The following is a 13,961-nucleotide window of genomic DNA, read 5'->3' as shown; positions in this document are numbered from 1 at the left end:
CTTCCTCTTTGTCCACTACTTCCTAAAGGATGAGAAGTACTCCCATAATTTCTCCTGTTCTTTATCTGACTAACTACCTGGTCAAACCAAGCTCCTTTCCAACTACTGAAGGCCAAAAAGGCCTTTTGATCCAATTGCCTATCAAAACGCTTTAAGGGGTCGGGGCAAAAAAAGGTGAAGCCAAAAGAAATGCCAGTACCACAGCTCCCTGCAGAAGCAGCCAAGACCCAGAAAGCAGCAATTATGGACATGAGCAACAAAGAGATGATGATGCCTTGAAATGAATGACAGGCTCCCAAACCCCATCCATGCTGGATGCGGAGCCAAAGGGAGCTCGGCTTCCTCCAGGGCTTGAGTGGCCTCAACCAGTGGATGATGACAGGATACAAGTCAGGCTGCATAACTTGAAGAATCAGGAAAAAAACAAGCAGATAACTAACTTCCCCTGTTAAGAAAAGGCACATAGCTAACATGAGGGGAAACAGCTCAGGTCAACATTTTGGGCTTTTCATCTACATGCATCAACCAGCTAGTAAACAAAGGAAGAAAGTTTGTGTGGGGCAGGAAATGAGGGCATTTAGTTTTTTTTCCTCTCTGCCCTATTTTCATTTACAAACACCGAAGAAACTTGTTTCTTTTAAAATGGTGAAACAGGGTCATCCATTCAGAAAAACTAAGATGTTAAAGAATCCTTTTCTGAAGGTAAACATCTAAGAAACACTAAAACTATGTCTACAGTAGAAATAATAAAATGCAATTTAGCTTAAACCAGCGTCTTAAATATGTGTTAACCCTGGCAGCAGCTGTTACAAGGCAAATGAGTATATCTGTTTTCATTCTGTATGTAAGAAAACAACCATAAAATGCCCCAAAGCCGTGGAGGGAGTCAGTGTCAAAGACATGTTTAGTAGTTCAGAAGTTATCTGATTCGGGTCACATGGTGTTCCAAAAACCATACCTAAATATAGCATGCAAGAGATCCGCACAAAGAGCAATCCCATCATGGGAGCACACTAAACTCTCCACAAAATTAATTAGGGTTATTTTGAGGCAACCAAAGGAAAGCAAGGAGGGAAAAATCAGCCCTTGCCCTGACCAGTTCTGCAAGAGCAGATGTCACTGGTGTGGACAAGCCCCAGTTTGCAGCCCAGGCATGTAGGGAGATGCTTAGGTTCCTGGGGGAAACCCCACATGGCGCTAACATGGAAGGTGGGCGGAGGGCACGGTATGGCTGTATTAAGGAATATAGGTCCTTGGGGAAGAGGATGATCCTGCCGGTAAAGGGCCTGGCAGGTAACGTGGGCGTAAATACCCAGGCAGGAAGCCAATACTTGGGCTGCTGCTTGTAGCTGCTAACGGCATCCCTCTAACAGAGAAAATAAACACCTTTTTGGAAAGGGAAGGTCCATGTAAATGATACCCTCGGTGCAGACCAAGCCTCTGGGAAAAGCTAATGCTTCCCAAGGCAGAATGGAAAGAAAATTCCCTGCTGGAAGTTGTTACCTCTGAAATCCTCCATTAGGACTGCCCCTTACCAAGGAGGTGGATTTTCTCATGAAATGCAGCCTATACAGTTAATTCTAACAGTCTTCCCTACCTTTAGGCATCAGGAGCAATCTTATGGAAAAGCATACAAAACATCCGCAAAAGGCAGCAGGAACAGGAGAAAGGGAGGAGTGTTCCTTGGGCCTCTCACATTTCTCCGTAAAGTGGGAATGCTGTTTCCTACATTTCCTGAACACCGAATTGCCATTTGGTTTCTGACCGCCACTAATTTACAAGCTGATTTCAGCAAGCTGCCCCGGTTCACAATTTGCCTATAAAACCTTTTAAAAAAAATTGTAACAGTCTGCTCATGAATGCCATGGTGAAGGTTTTAGGATGACCACAATGACTGATCACCTTTGCTCCTACGTACGGGGGAAACCCCGTCCTTCACTCAAGCATTAGAACAAGCAGGACCAACATTGATGTGACGTTGAAGGCCAAGGCAAAGCTGAAGCAGGGGCTATGGAGAGCAGGGGAGAGAGGAGGACAAAGCTGAGGAGAGGCGGCATTGTGAGGAGTGCTGCTGTCGGCGCGTAGAGAGCAGGCTCTCAAGCCCAAACTGTGTAGCAGGTGCTCCAGAAGGCAGGTAAGGAACAGTCTGAGCGCGTGTGGGACACAAACTGCACATTTCGGCTTGAACGCTTCGGGCCATTAGCAGGTGCTTCAGGCAGTCATCCAAATCAAAGTAAGAAAGTGGAAAGAGCCAAATGCTGGTTAAAGAGGTTTGCAAACGTGAAAATCCCAGCGTGGGCAGATAAAACGTTTCCCTGGTTGTGAGACAAGGCTAGTAAGAAAAGAAGAAACAAACAAAAAGCATATGCAATTTTTGTAAAAAAGGCAATGTTGGGGATTTTACTATCCTGTACTTAAGCCCCGAGATGCAAATGTGGGCTGGGATGCTGAGATCAGCAGTTACATGGCCTTGGGTGGTTAGAGACAAGACAGAAAAGAGCTGGCATTTGGGGAAAATAGAGGGCCCATTTGATAACGCTTCACTTGAGCGTAAGAGGGTTTCCCCTGTGGGTATTGTCCCAAAGAAAGCTCCAGGCAAGTTTAGACTGGTTCATTACCTGTCACATCCAGAAGGTGAGTCGGTTAATGATTACACTGGCTCCCTTTTGACTTCAGTTTCACGTGTTTTCAATCCGAGAACTGCGCTCTTATCAACTCAAATACCACTCATGACAAACAGAAATATGGAGGGAATCTGCTTTTCGGTTGCTCACAGTACTTCTACAGTTATTTTATTTACCAGGATTTCACTGGCGGTTTGCAAACCATATTTTTGTTAGCTAATACACAGCACTTACAACCCGTGTTGTGGGAGGTGTCACTTTTCTATATAAAAGTATAGGTCAGAGACCTGGCACTTGCTTTATTAGGATTAGTCTCCAAAGGGCACAATATTGGGGCCCTGAAGGTTTCCTTATAAAAGGTGAATATCTCCGTCCTCAAGGGTTAATTCCCGGGGGTCTCCTCAACCTGGAACAACACTACTTGGTTTAAGTTACCTTACACAAACATAACAAATAGGACTGGCTACTACAAACAGTTGTCGGTGCAGGCTAACTATATCGGCCAATGATAGTATATTTAAATCAGATGGTCACTTGAACATTATTGGTAAAGTTCTCCTCGCTGAGGGTTGCATCCTTTGCCAGAGGCTAGCAGGCTTGACAGAAGGAGAGAAACAAATTCCTTTCATCAGAGTAACATGAGTCAATATGTGGAAAGATACTTCCATCTGCTCTGTGTTTCTGGTGACATGACATTACCGTATAATTTGGTATACATTTCTAACAGAATAGATAAAACAAGATGGCTCGGCAAGCATCATTTATGTCCCACATCTATGTGAAGTTCTCTCAAACCATTTTCAACGTATGGCGCTATATGAGCAGCTAAGACTCGCAATGGGAATGCTGGAGGGAAAAACACATTGCTGTGTATTTCAGAGAGTTATGGCACAGACAGACATCTATGGTGCGCTTCTAAAAAGAAACACATTATATTTCTCAAAGCACTCTCTGAAGAGGCACATTTGGTCAGCTACAGAAATCACCAAAGGAACCTGCTGTGTCCAGCAACTTGCAGACACACACAACTTACTAGAGGTAACTCATCAGTAGAGTGGCCTGTGCTGCTTCCGCAATAATTTTGTGTCCCTGTATGTTACCCTGGGCCTTTCATGGTCTGTGGGCAGCAAATCGGCTGAGCCAAAAGGGAAGGTTCCACCTGACTAGGCCAGTAGGAGCTATATTAAGCTTGTCTCAGCTGGAGGTCATTCTGCATATTTTGAAGGCTGCCTTCTTGCTAGTTGGTCAAGCAATCGGTGTCCAGAAATTAAGAACCTAATTCTTATAACACTCATAAGATAGAGAACACTTCTGAAGTCCAGACCCTACATATGTAAATGTTTTAATTTCTAAAATGTTTGACTAAAGCCATTTCTTTCAGGGCCAAGCAGGCTCTTGGGTTTGTTAAGCAGTTGCTTCATGTCTCATTCCTAGTAGGCTGCTGGTATCCCTGCAGCCAAGAATTCATTTTCACAATTCCAAAACATTTTTTGATACTTCCTGACCAAATGGCTTTGCAGTGGAAAATGATTTCTGCCACCATCTGTTGTTACAAAGTTCGGAAGTGCTAGCATTTTCCTTCAAGAGGGAAGAAGTTGGGGAGGATGCATGGCCAATCCCAATGGAACAGATATTCTTTTCCTTACTGTCACTTTATAGGGAAGGCTTGGCCTATTTCTCAGCAGCTGTGAAATTGTCATCAGCAGGATTCTTTACAAAGCTTGGTGGCATATGGAATATATTGCTCACTTCTTAGTACTGTAAAAACAACCTTGCTGCATAACTGAGCTAGGCAAAGAAAGCAGGTGCTTGATAAAAAAATCCATCATGCATCAAGCCTCTACAGACTTTGTAGAAACTCTAGACAAGGATATTTTGGAGACAAGTATGTTTTCAAATTAACTAAATAATATTTTGGAGAAGCTCCTAGGCTTCAGAGGTGGGACAGTCTCTTAAAAACGAGCAGGTGAAATCACCATATCACAGGAAAACAGCATATTCTGCCATTCACAAAGGCAACACTCACATTCCACACTGAAGGGAAGCGTCATGTCCCCTCTGCGAAACACTAAAACTGCAAGGGTCCAGTCTCCATTTCTGATGCAATAGGAGACTATTTATTTAACATCAGTTTTAGGTCATCTCTTTCTGCCACAGCTTGGCCTTATTTTTACAGCTGTGGACTAGCCAAGAAGTAAATTAAACAAAATAATAATAATAAAAAAACTCCAAGGCATTCTGGTGACCATACACACTGAATTACAAATACAGGGCTAGAACTGCAGGAGTTCAAGTTCTCACTACAGAGGACACCCAAAGAGCAACAAGAGAGAAACAAGCTTGTTGAATTTCCTTGACTCTCCAGCACAAAGTATGACAGCATTTTCATACACTGCCAGAAAAAACCTAATAGAAGCTGTCAGAAAAGGGATTATGATGACAAGTAGTTAATGTCCCCACTGCTATATATTCCACGGTGAATCTCCACTCAGCTATCCACACGTATACGAGCACATACATATTCACGGTCATCTATGTCCTGCTGTATCTAGGAGAACAGCCACAGCAGGTGAAACCAAAGGGCCGCTTAGGCTTACTGGCTTGTTCGGGACAGTGGCAAACAGCAGATGCTTAGTGAAGGTCATGGGGCAGGCATATAGTGACAATTCCCCAGACTGCTCTTCCCAACATCCATCTATTTGTGGCTCAGGCTTCCTTTAACACAATACATGTGATTTTTCCACACTAGCAATCCACTTTTAGAAATATTCATTAGCAGTTACAGACACTGTTTCAGAGCAAGGGTCTTCAGCTACACGGGATGCTCCTTGTACTATGCGAGCTACCTCATATCAATATGAAGAAATCAAGCCTGCTGCCCTCATCCCAGAGGAGAAGGCAAAACAAGCGTTTGGGCAGCACGTGCTGCTCCAACTGCTACACAGTTCTTCTGCGCATAGTCCAGCAGAGAAGAGGGGCCTGCTGCAGCCATTACATTGCACAGCAGGAAAGATCCTTCTGTGATGGTGGCGGCTTGAAAGTCTTGCCCTAGAGATTATGTTTTTAAACAGCACACATTCTAATAAAGCCATACATACAGATCTGTCATGGGTGGGGCTCTGCAACTAGCCATCAGTCTCCCGTCACTGTTCAGAGAGGGCAGAGCGGCCTTGTAGCAGAACGGGATAGGGAGCACATTGCAGGACACCGAAGAAGTACCAGCTACGTGGACAATCATGGGACAGCGGGTACCTGTCACCTCCCCCCAGTAATGCACGGAGAGGGACAGTCCTCTTCCAGAGGCATACAAAAAAATAGTTGCGGTTCAGAGTTTGATAAGTTTGCTATTTATGCACCTCCTTATTGCACAAATAGCTGCTGCATCCTTTACCACCCAATAACATGTGATTAAGCCAGAAAAAAGAGGCTGAAGGAAAGAGCCAGCGTGCAAGAACAAAAGGCTCTCCTAGCAGTTTCACACTCTATTCATACAATGCACAAACCAGAACATAATACAGACTAAAGCCTACTGTATAACTAAGCAGACTTAAAAAACACTTAGCTCTTTTATAATGGTTTTCATCCAGAAATCTCAAAATATTTTACAAAGGTGTGCAGACTGGGGAAGTGCCAGAATGCAGCCCACTGCTCTTGACTCCCAGGCCTTTGCTCTTTCCGTTAGCTAGTCTAGCTACTACTACGTGCATAAGTAAAACTCCATGTAAGACGCAATCCTCCTTTCAGTTACAGTAGGAAAGCAGACAATAATCAAACTATAAATGCCTCTTCTCAAAACTTCTATTCTCTTCCACATATAAAGGAAAAAATAGGCTTACCAATCATCAAGACAAAATAAAAATTATGGTGATAGAGGAAAAAAAGAGAAAACGACGAAGAGTTTGCTAGAAATAGGGAAAAGTTAATATTTTCCTCCAAAAGAGACAAGCTTGCAGAAATTATCACAGCAGTAGGGTTTCATAACAAAGTTCAAATGGCCAACATGGAACAAATAAAAATTTGGGAAGCTCAAAGTTTTACTTTCAGTGTGACCCGTCAAAATCAGCATGGAGAGCAAAGTGAGTCAATAAACCATACTGGTGTTCACCTGTATTCTCAAACCAGAAAACTACTCTGTCAACAAACAAGTTTCGATCCTTGCTACAAAAGTAGGAATCCACAGTAACACCTCAAAAGACAGCAGCTAATTCAGCTAAATTCCAGATTTACACCTATGAAGCCACATTTCTGATTTTTAAGTCTTTGTTGAACAAATTGTGTTTAGCATACATCAATGCCTGTTGGCTTCTGAACAAGGGAGGTAGCTAATATAAACTGTATTAAAAAGAATGCATGTCAAAGCTTTTCTTTTTTTCTTTTTTTTTTTTTTAAGGTTTGCAATGGACATAGTATTGTTCAGAACAAAAAGGAAAATATCTACCAAAATTTTATCTCCATTCTCTCCAGTTAGAACTGCTGGCTAATGAGTGAGTTTGTGTAAACACAGTTCAAAGGAGACATAAATAGCATCTTCTTAAGCTAGTGATTTTCACCACAGGCCATCTAAAACAGGAGTTAAGAGTGGCCCTAAAACAGATCCCCTCTGTGTTCACCTAAATCCGTTTATTTTTGTTTTGCTCCATTTTAATGTATGTATACATCCTGCATTTTCAGCTTGTCTTTTCAGCCCACTCCCATCCTCCGCACTCCCGACCTGTCAGCCAGACTCCAGGGACGGGAATTAAAAATGACCACGTTTAAAATCTGTGCCTCTCTGCGTAACAGACTTTACAGAGGCAGAAAGACTAAAAAGCTGAAAAGTTCCCCACGGTCTTTGCCTATTAAAGTCCACAGCTTGCCAACAGCAGGCCATGTTTTAGTGTCAAAGAACAGGGCACCGGCTTGCATTTCTGTGCGGTGGGAAGTGCTGGGGCAATCCTGCCTCTTTACATTTCAGATCACACTGTTCGTGAAGAAAGTCAACAACACTGGGATGCTCAAAACCACCCTGTAGTATTACACGGAGGCTGCAAGATGCTTGCTGAGAAATAGCGCTGACACCAGAATACGGTCGATTCAGCTTGAGCAATAAAAAAAATTATTTTTGGTCAGCTCAGGCAGCATTTGATTAAAATAGGATTAAATCCTCATCACGCTTGCTTAAAAATCATTTTACACCTATCCCATTAGGCTGTATCGTTCCCCGTCTTACAATATTTTCCACCATTAAAAAGAAAGGGGTAAGTTTCTCTTCATCAAATGAGCCAAGAGGCACGCAAAGTCCTTGAAAAGAGTAACGCAAGGAAATAGAAGGAAGGATTCGGTCAACTGGCAACCAAACAGAAGCCTTCTGCTATTTCCCACTGAGAAGTAACAGTATCTGGGCTATAGATATGTTTGTCAAACATATCTATAGCAGGGATAATTAAGTTAGTGCAGCAAACTAGGTGCATGCTTTGAAGTGTTCCTGCAGTTGCTATACTAACCTTTCTTTCACCTGGTAGGTTAAGCTCACCATCTCCTCACACATATTTGCAGACTCGTGACCTATCCTCTGTCCTCATTATCACATCGCTTCTGATAGCTGAACGTCTTGGAAATGATATTCAAAGGTTTTGTTATAAATAAAGGAGACTAACAGAAGCCTAAATACAGACCGCTGTCACAGAAGAATAACCGCCTGGAATTTCTTATGGCTTCTTTCTGTCAAGGAGTTCGCATACTTTACAAACGAACAAATATTCCTAACAAGGTAGGTATTACTATTTTTGCTTCTTCAAGGCCTCTTATGATTACCATCCAAAAGCTTGATCCACAGTTTCCCGTAACTGGAAAAACTGGGGGGAAAAAAAATAATTCTTGCCCTGCTTTGCAAAAAGCCCGGCAGATGTTTAAATTTCTATGCTGGTATTACTCAAAATAACAGAGTCAAAATATAAAATAGAACGCTTTAAACCCCCTGTCTTTGGCAGTATTTTTTCATTCCGTAATATTCCTAGCAGCGATACCTTTCCTGTAAAGATCAAACCTAACGTGATGGTGAGGATTCTGCTGCAGTCTGTACTGGGGTTTCCATCACCAGTGAGGAGAGCACTGCGGGAGTATACAGAATCTACAACGAGAGACAGACTGATTCCCACTGATCTCAGCGAAGCCAACACTTTATCCTGTATGCTTTTCCATACAGCTGGAGCACGATTTCATATGCAAAGATCCTCACTTACCTACATCCTCCTACAAATCGGAGTTCTCCGCTGCCTGTTCTTCACCCAAATCAATCGGGGCCTAGTGCAAGCCTTACTTTTTCTACATTAGGTTTCTACGGCAAAAAAATATTATTACCTTTACTTAAATCGGTGTATTTCTAACTGGGCTAGGACCCTGCACACACAAGACAGTTTCAAGACAGTGACTTGTAGCCCAGTGGACTGGATTGGCACACGCATTCCTGAATTTCACTCCACACAGAAGTAATTGGCATTTACTCCTAAGCCCTCCTCTATTATACAATTTCTACTTATTTTGTTAGAGACACCTGGATTTTGAGTATTTATGGATCTGAGAAATCCTAGTTCAGACATGAGCACTATTGACAGAGCAAGTCACTGCTCTAACTGTCCTTGTAGTGTCCGTCCTGTGGGAACATACGGGCCTTCATTTCCCAGCAACATCAACCAGAGACATACATTTTAACCTATTCACTCAGCAAAATCAGGAAAAACACCCTCTTGCTGCATTTGATTGTTGTACCTTTGCCTTTATTTCCAAGTTAATCCTCAGTTGCAGCTATTGTCCCAGGTATTTAATTTCACAGGATGCTCTCTGACTGGCTGAAGTCATATCTCTATTTTATATGAGGGCAAAAAAATCTCACCTGTAGTCCTTTATCCGTACCCATAAAACAACCCATAAAAATGCCTTAAAAGAGTCAAGCAGCAGACTTACCTCCTGTACCTCAGCTGCTTGCAGAGAGACAAAGCAAATAAGCAGGACAAGGCTCGGAAGGTTGCCCCAAAAACAAGACATCTCGCTTTTACGACGGTTCGTGTCACCAGCGCTGACGTGGTGCCCGCAGCCTGACCGGCAGCCGGGGACCCCAGCGCATGGACCCGCCGTCAGTACCGGGAAGCGATGGTGAGCAAGGAAGACCAAACCTCCTCCTACGTGCAAACTCAAGATTCAATTTTCTGCAAGGTTACCCCCAATAATTAAAAGGTTCTGTAATTTATCCTTAAAAGTTAGTCACGATGGGATCCATTGGAATCGATCTGTTATCTTTTACCTCCACATGTACCGTGCGTGTGCATACCGTATGTAATATGGTTTACCAGCTGAACGCTGGCAACATTTTCCACTAATTGCGAGAGTTACTAAACTGAACCTTAACTAAAATTAAGTTGACTATTAAAAGCTCAATGAGTAACCCAGCAAACGGAAGCGCTGTATATAGGATTTAGCAAGCACGCAAGTGATCTGGCAACCACCAAGGCACAATATTTGCTGAACTTCCTATACCTAAAATTGGTTCCATACAATAGTCATACGTTCATTATGTATGATGATTTAACACTCACGGTACCAGCTCCTTGCTGCAACTGGCCAGCAATGGGTTTCTTTATGTCACCTTACTATGCTATACCTACTTTGTGCTCGGTTTTCTCACTCTGTGTAACATATTAGTGTCCTCATTTAAGTCCAGGAGTAGCTCTTCTGCAATAAAAAGAGGTAAAACAGCAAGACAGGAACACTCACAAGACTACCCCTAACAAGTCTTATGAAACCATTGGTCCTTCAAATGCCACAGTGAGATTATGTGACAAATAATTCAAAAGTACAAATGAAATTATGAACACGTGCTTAGGAGCCATTGTTTGTGTGTATTAAAATGCTAAAATAAATGTGTAATAATTCAAGCATGCTATTCCGAAAGCACAAAGTTAGTGGATTGAAAGTTACAGGTTAATTTATAACATACGCTCTCCATTAAAATAACAGATCTCCCTGTATCAGTTTAAAAATACATGAATAATATTCTTAGCTATTAAGATGTCATTATCATAGATAGTTCTACAAATTTTAGCTACCTCAGTATAAACACAACTGGGCTTTGAAAGAAATACACATAGCACTTGTTATTACATGTTTATTCACTATATATAGACTTTTTATGATTGCAGTTTCTAAATTTTTTTGGTGCTTGTATAGTTTCTAGGCTGCTATACCTCTATACAAATATGTTTTACGTTCTGTATTGTTGTTTTCAGGACTGTACATAAATCAAAAGCAGCAATAAATAATATTAAGGTTGCATGCAGTCCAGCTATCTTTGACAAATTAGAAAACTAGGGATTCCTGGAGAAAAAGTTCTCTTTTTCAGAAGGAAAAATAAATAAATGAATAAATAGACGAAAAACTTTTACCTGTTACTGTGGAGAAAAGGTAAAGGCAAATACCTGACAACTCTGGCATAAAAAGATGGAATGATTCAGGAAAAATTCTAACCGACTTCCTAAATACTGCGCCCTCAAAAAAAAAATCCAATATTTTAAAAAACAGAAGGTCAAAGTGAACATATGCAGAGTTACATGAAAGAGTTAAAGTTATTGATGAAAGACTATTTGCTGATAAGGATGTATCTATTTGAAATAGGATAGCATTTGGGACTACTCGTACAAAAGTCTACAGAAAACTGATAAATCAAGGAACTGAGCAGGATTTAAACAAACAACAGACATGGCTGAGAACACATGAAATGTCACGAGTACAGCTGAGAAATAAGTGATGGCACAGGACCACTTACTCAGCTACTAACAAGACATTATTTGCTTTGGCCTCCGCAGAGCGAGACAGCTATCAATCCAGCCACAGCTCCAGAAATTCTTGAGACTGAAGCCCTAAAAAAGTGATTCTTATTTCTGGGTGCACACACAGAGCACCCCAACAAGCCTGGCTTTCAAAAGCCAAAACATCCACCATGTATCACAGAGTCAGATGAAACCCTAAGTCACTTCTTGCAGAGGAGTTCTTTCCCCCAAAGTGCTTCCCCTCAAAACTACTGTTACAAAACACCAGGGCCTGGATTCTCCAAGAAAACCGCTAGGAGCAATAATAATTTCGCATCCCAGTACCAACGTTCAGGTGCTATGCCCATGCGATGGAACCCTCAGCCCTCTTAGTTAGCCCCGTGCCTTGTGCAGTGCCAGCAAATTCACGAGTGGCCATCACTGAGCAGAGAACAGTCCAAGACTGCCAGTAGGAGACGACGAAGGCCACACACAGCTAGCTGAAGTCCCACTTCTTCTCTAGGACCTATGTGTTTAAGCAGCGATACTCGAATTTCTTAGTTTTGATATCTTTTTCAAGGCTCCCAGGCTGTTCCTGAACCTACTGGAGTGTCCTTTCCTTCAAGGACACAGCTGGAGAAAGTGAGATACATCACACATAGCCACCATTTTGCAAGAGAAGCATGTGCTTTCTGAAGTCTGTTGGGACGTGGGGGGAAAGACAGGAGCAGAGAGGCTCAGCTTTGTCAGGATGGAAGTGCTTGAGAACATCCAAAGCAGATCTTTGGCCACCTGGGAAAGCTGGATATTGAAAACGTAGGCACTCACACAGGTTAGGCAACTTCTAAGGTTAGGTGGCAGTTCAGTAGGGATATTGAGGATCTCAGTTTGGGCTTTCAATGCCTAAATCCCACTTAAGTCCCACCTAAGGCATCTAATCCTTTTGTGGATCTGGGCCTAAAGCCTTGCCAGGAAGGAGAGAGTCTATGCATGCAAAAACTGATGGTCAGTGACAGTCTGGTTCTGTTAAAACTAAAAAAACACAGAGAACGACCTTATTTTGTACAAAGGAATAATGCAGAATAATCAAAGTCGCGTTCTAGTCACCGAAAGTTAATGGAAAGTTAATGCAGCTGATAGAGATCACAGTCCTGTCTTTAGACCTCATGACAGTTTTGCTGACCTGGAGAACATTATAACCCATAAATCATGGGTCTTCAACAGCCCATGGGAAGAAGTACATTTGAAAATCTTCAAAAGACAAAATGACTATAGAAGCCCTCAAAAAAACTTCACATACCAACACCAGCTAAGAGGTAAAACTAGAAAGGAACAGAAATTTATAAAACGCTGTACTGCTTACATAGAGTTAATAATTCAAAGAATAACACTCTGTCATTCAGTGACCAACTAGTTTGCCATGCTCCATGAAATTAAGTAGTTTCAGTCCAGTTCCTGATAGCCAGGAGTCTACCTGACAAAGGTACCGATTTATTTCTCACTTACCTGCAGTGCCGCTGGCTGTCTCAGCGATGAAGCAAAGTGTGAGCAGACCCGGATACTGGTTTACCCTATATTCCCTACACTTAGTACCTTGGGGCTTTTTTTGCCCCGTTTTTTTTTAAAAGGTGCCTGTACTTAAACAACTTGAATTTAGTTGACAGGACTGCCGATATGGTATATTCATATACAAAAAGTATGGTCTTTGCATAAAAGTACTATCATAAATCAACAATCATAAAATACAAGTTTTTGTTATTATTCCATATTACTGTGTTTACAAGAGAGATATCATTAATTATTACTAATTATTTTATGGGTAAATATTTCTGCCGGTCCCCAGGTATGCACTGCAACATTTGCCTGACTGCACACACTGAGATTTCTCCATGGGTAAAACACGGAGGGCTCCATTTTGGGGATTCAAATACACCTTCACAGAGCTCTGCATCAAATGAGAATTCTCGTCTAAGTCTCCTGCAGCTGCCCATCAACCAGCACCTGAACTTCATAAACTGGGAGAGAAACAAGGGGACTTGCCTCCCAGTTCTTCCTATCTGCAGATAAGCAAAGAGTTCTGGCAGCTCACCCACTATCTCCTGCAAGTTTTGCATTGCAAAATACAGGAGAGTAGACAAGCATGTACGTCACAGATCGTAAAGATGCCAAAGGTACTTTGAGCAAAGGAAAATCGCCCATTGTCCCGTGGTGCACTCCTTCCTTCCTGAACAATGCATTAGCTCTCCATAGTGAAACTTGGTTTCTTCTTCTGCCAGGCACAATGTCCCCCATCTGGTTTTCAAGGGATGTGGGAATTACCAATGCTTCATAATGAGCTCATGGTAAGGGGGCCAGTGTGGTTTCCCCAATTTACTTGGATATTGGTTTTGAGTCTCACTGTGGTTTCACCTGCATTTTACTTCCAGTTCTGTATTCTTCCCAGGATATGTACACAAAGTCAAGACATATCTTTTCTGTCCAGCCACATTTGCCCTTTTGGCAAAATGTTAATAAACTTATAAGTCTGATTTACAGGAGTACTTCAATACACTCTTAG

At 42.1% G+C, this 13,961-nt stretch overlaps 1 protein-coding gene across 43 annotated transcripts in view; it reads right to left on the bottom strand.

The window, feature by feature from the left end:
* The window catches only part of ESRRG (estrogen related receptor gamma), a 405,634-nt gene that overhangs the window by 358,533 nt on the left and 33,140 nt on the right, over positions 1-13,961 (bottom strand). The gene's annotated exons all lie outside the window — the stretch shown is intronic.

Source organism: Larus michahellis, chromosome 3 (genome assembly GCF_964199755.1).
Source record: "Larus michahellis chromosome 3, bLarMic1.1, whole genome shotgun sequence".
NCBI lineage: Eukaryota > Metazoa > Chordata > Aves > Charadriiformes > Laridae > Larus > Larus michahellis.
Note: the sequence above shows the minus strand (reverse complement) of the source record. Positions and strands in the feature narration are given on the sequence as shown.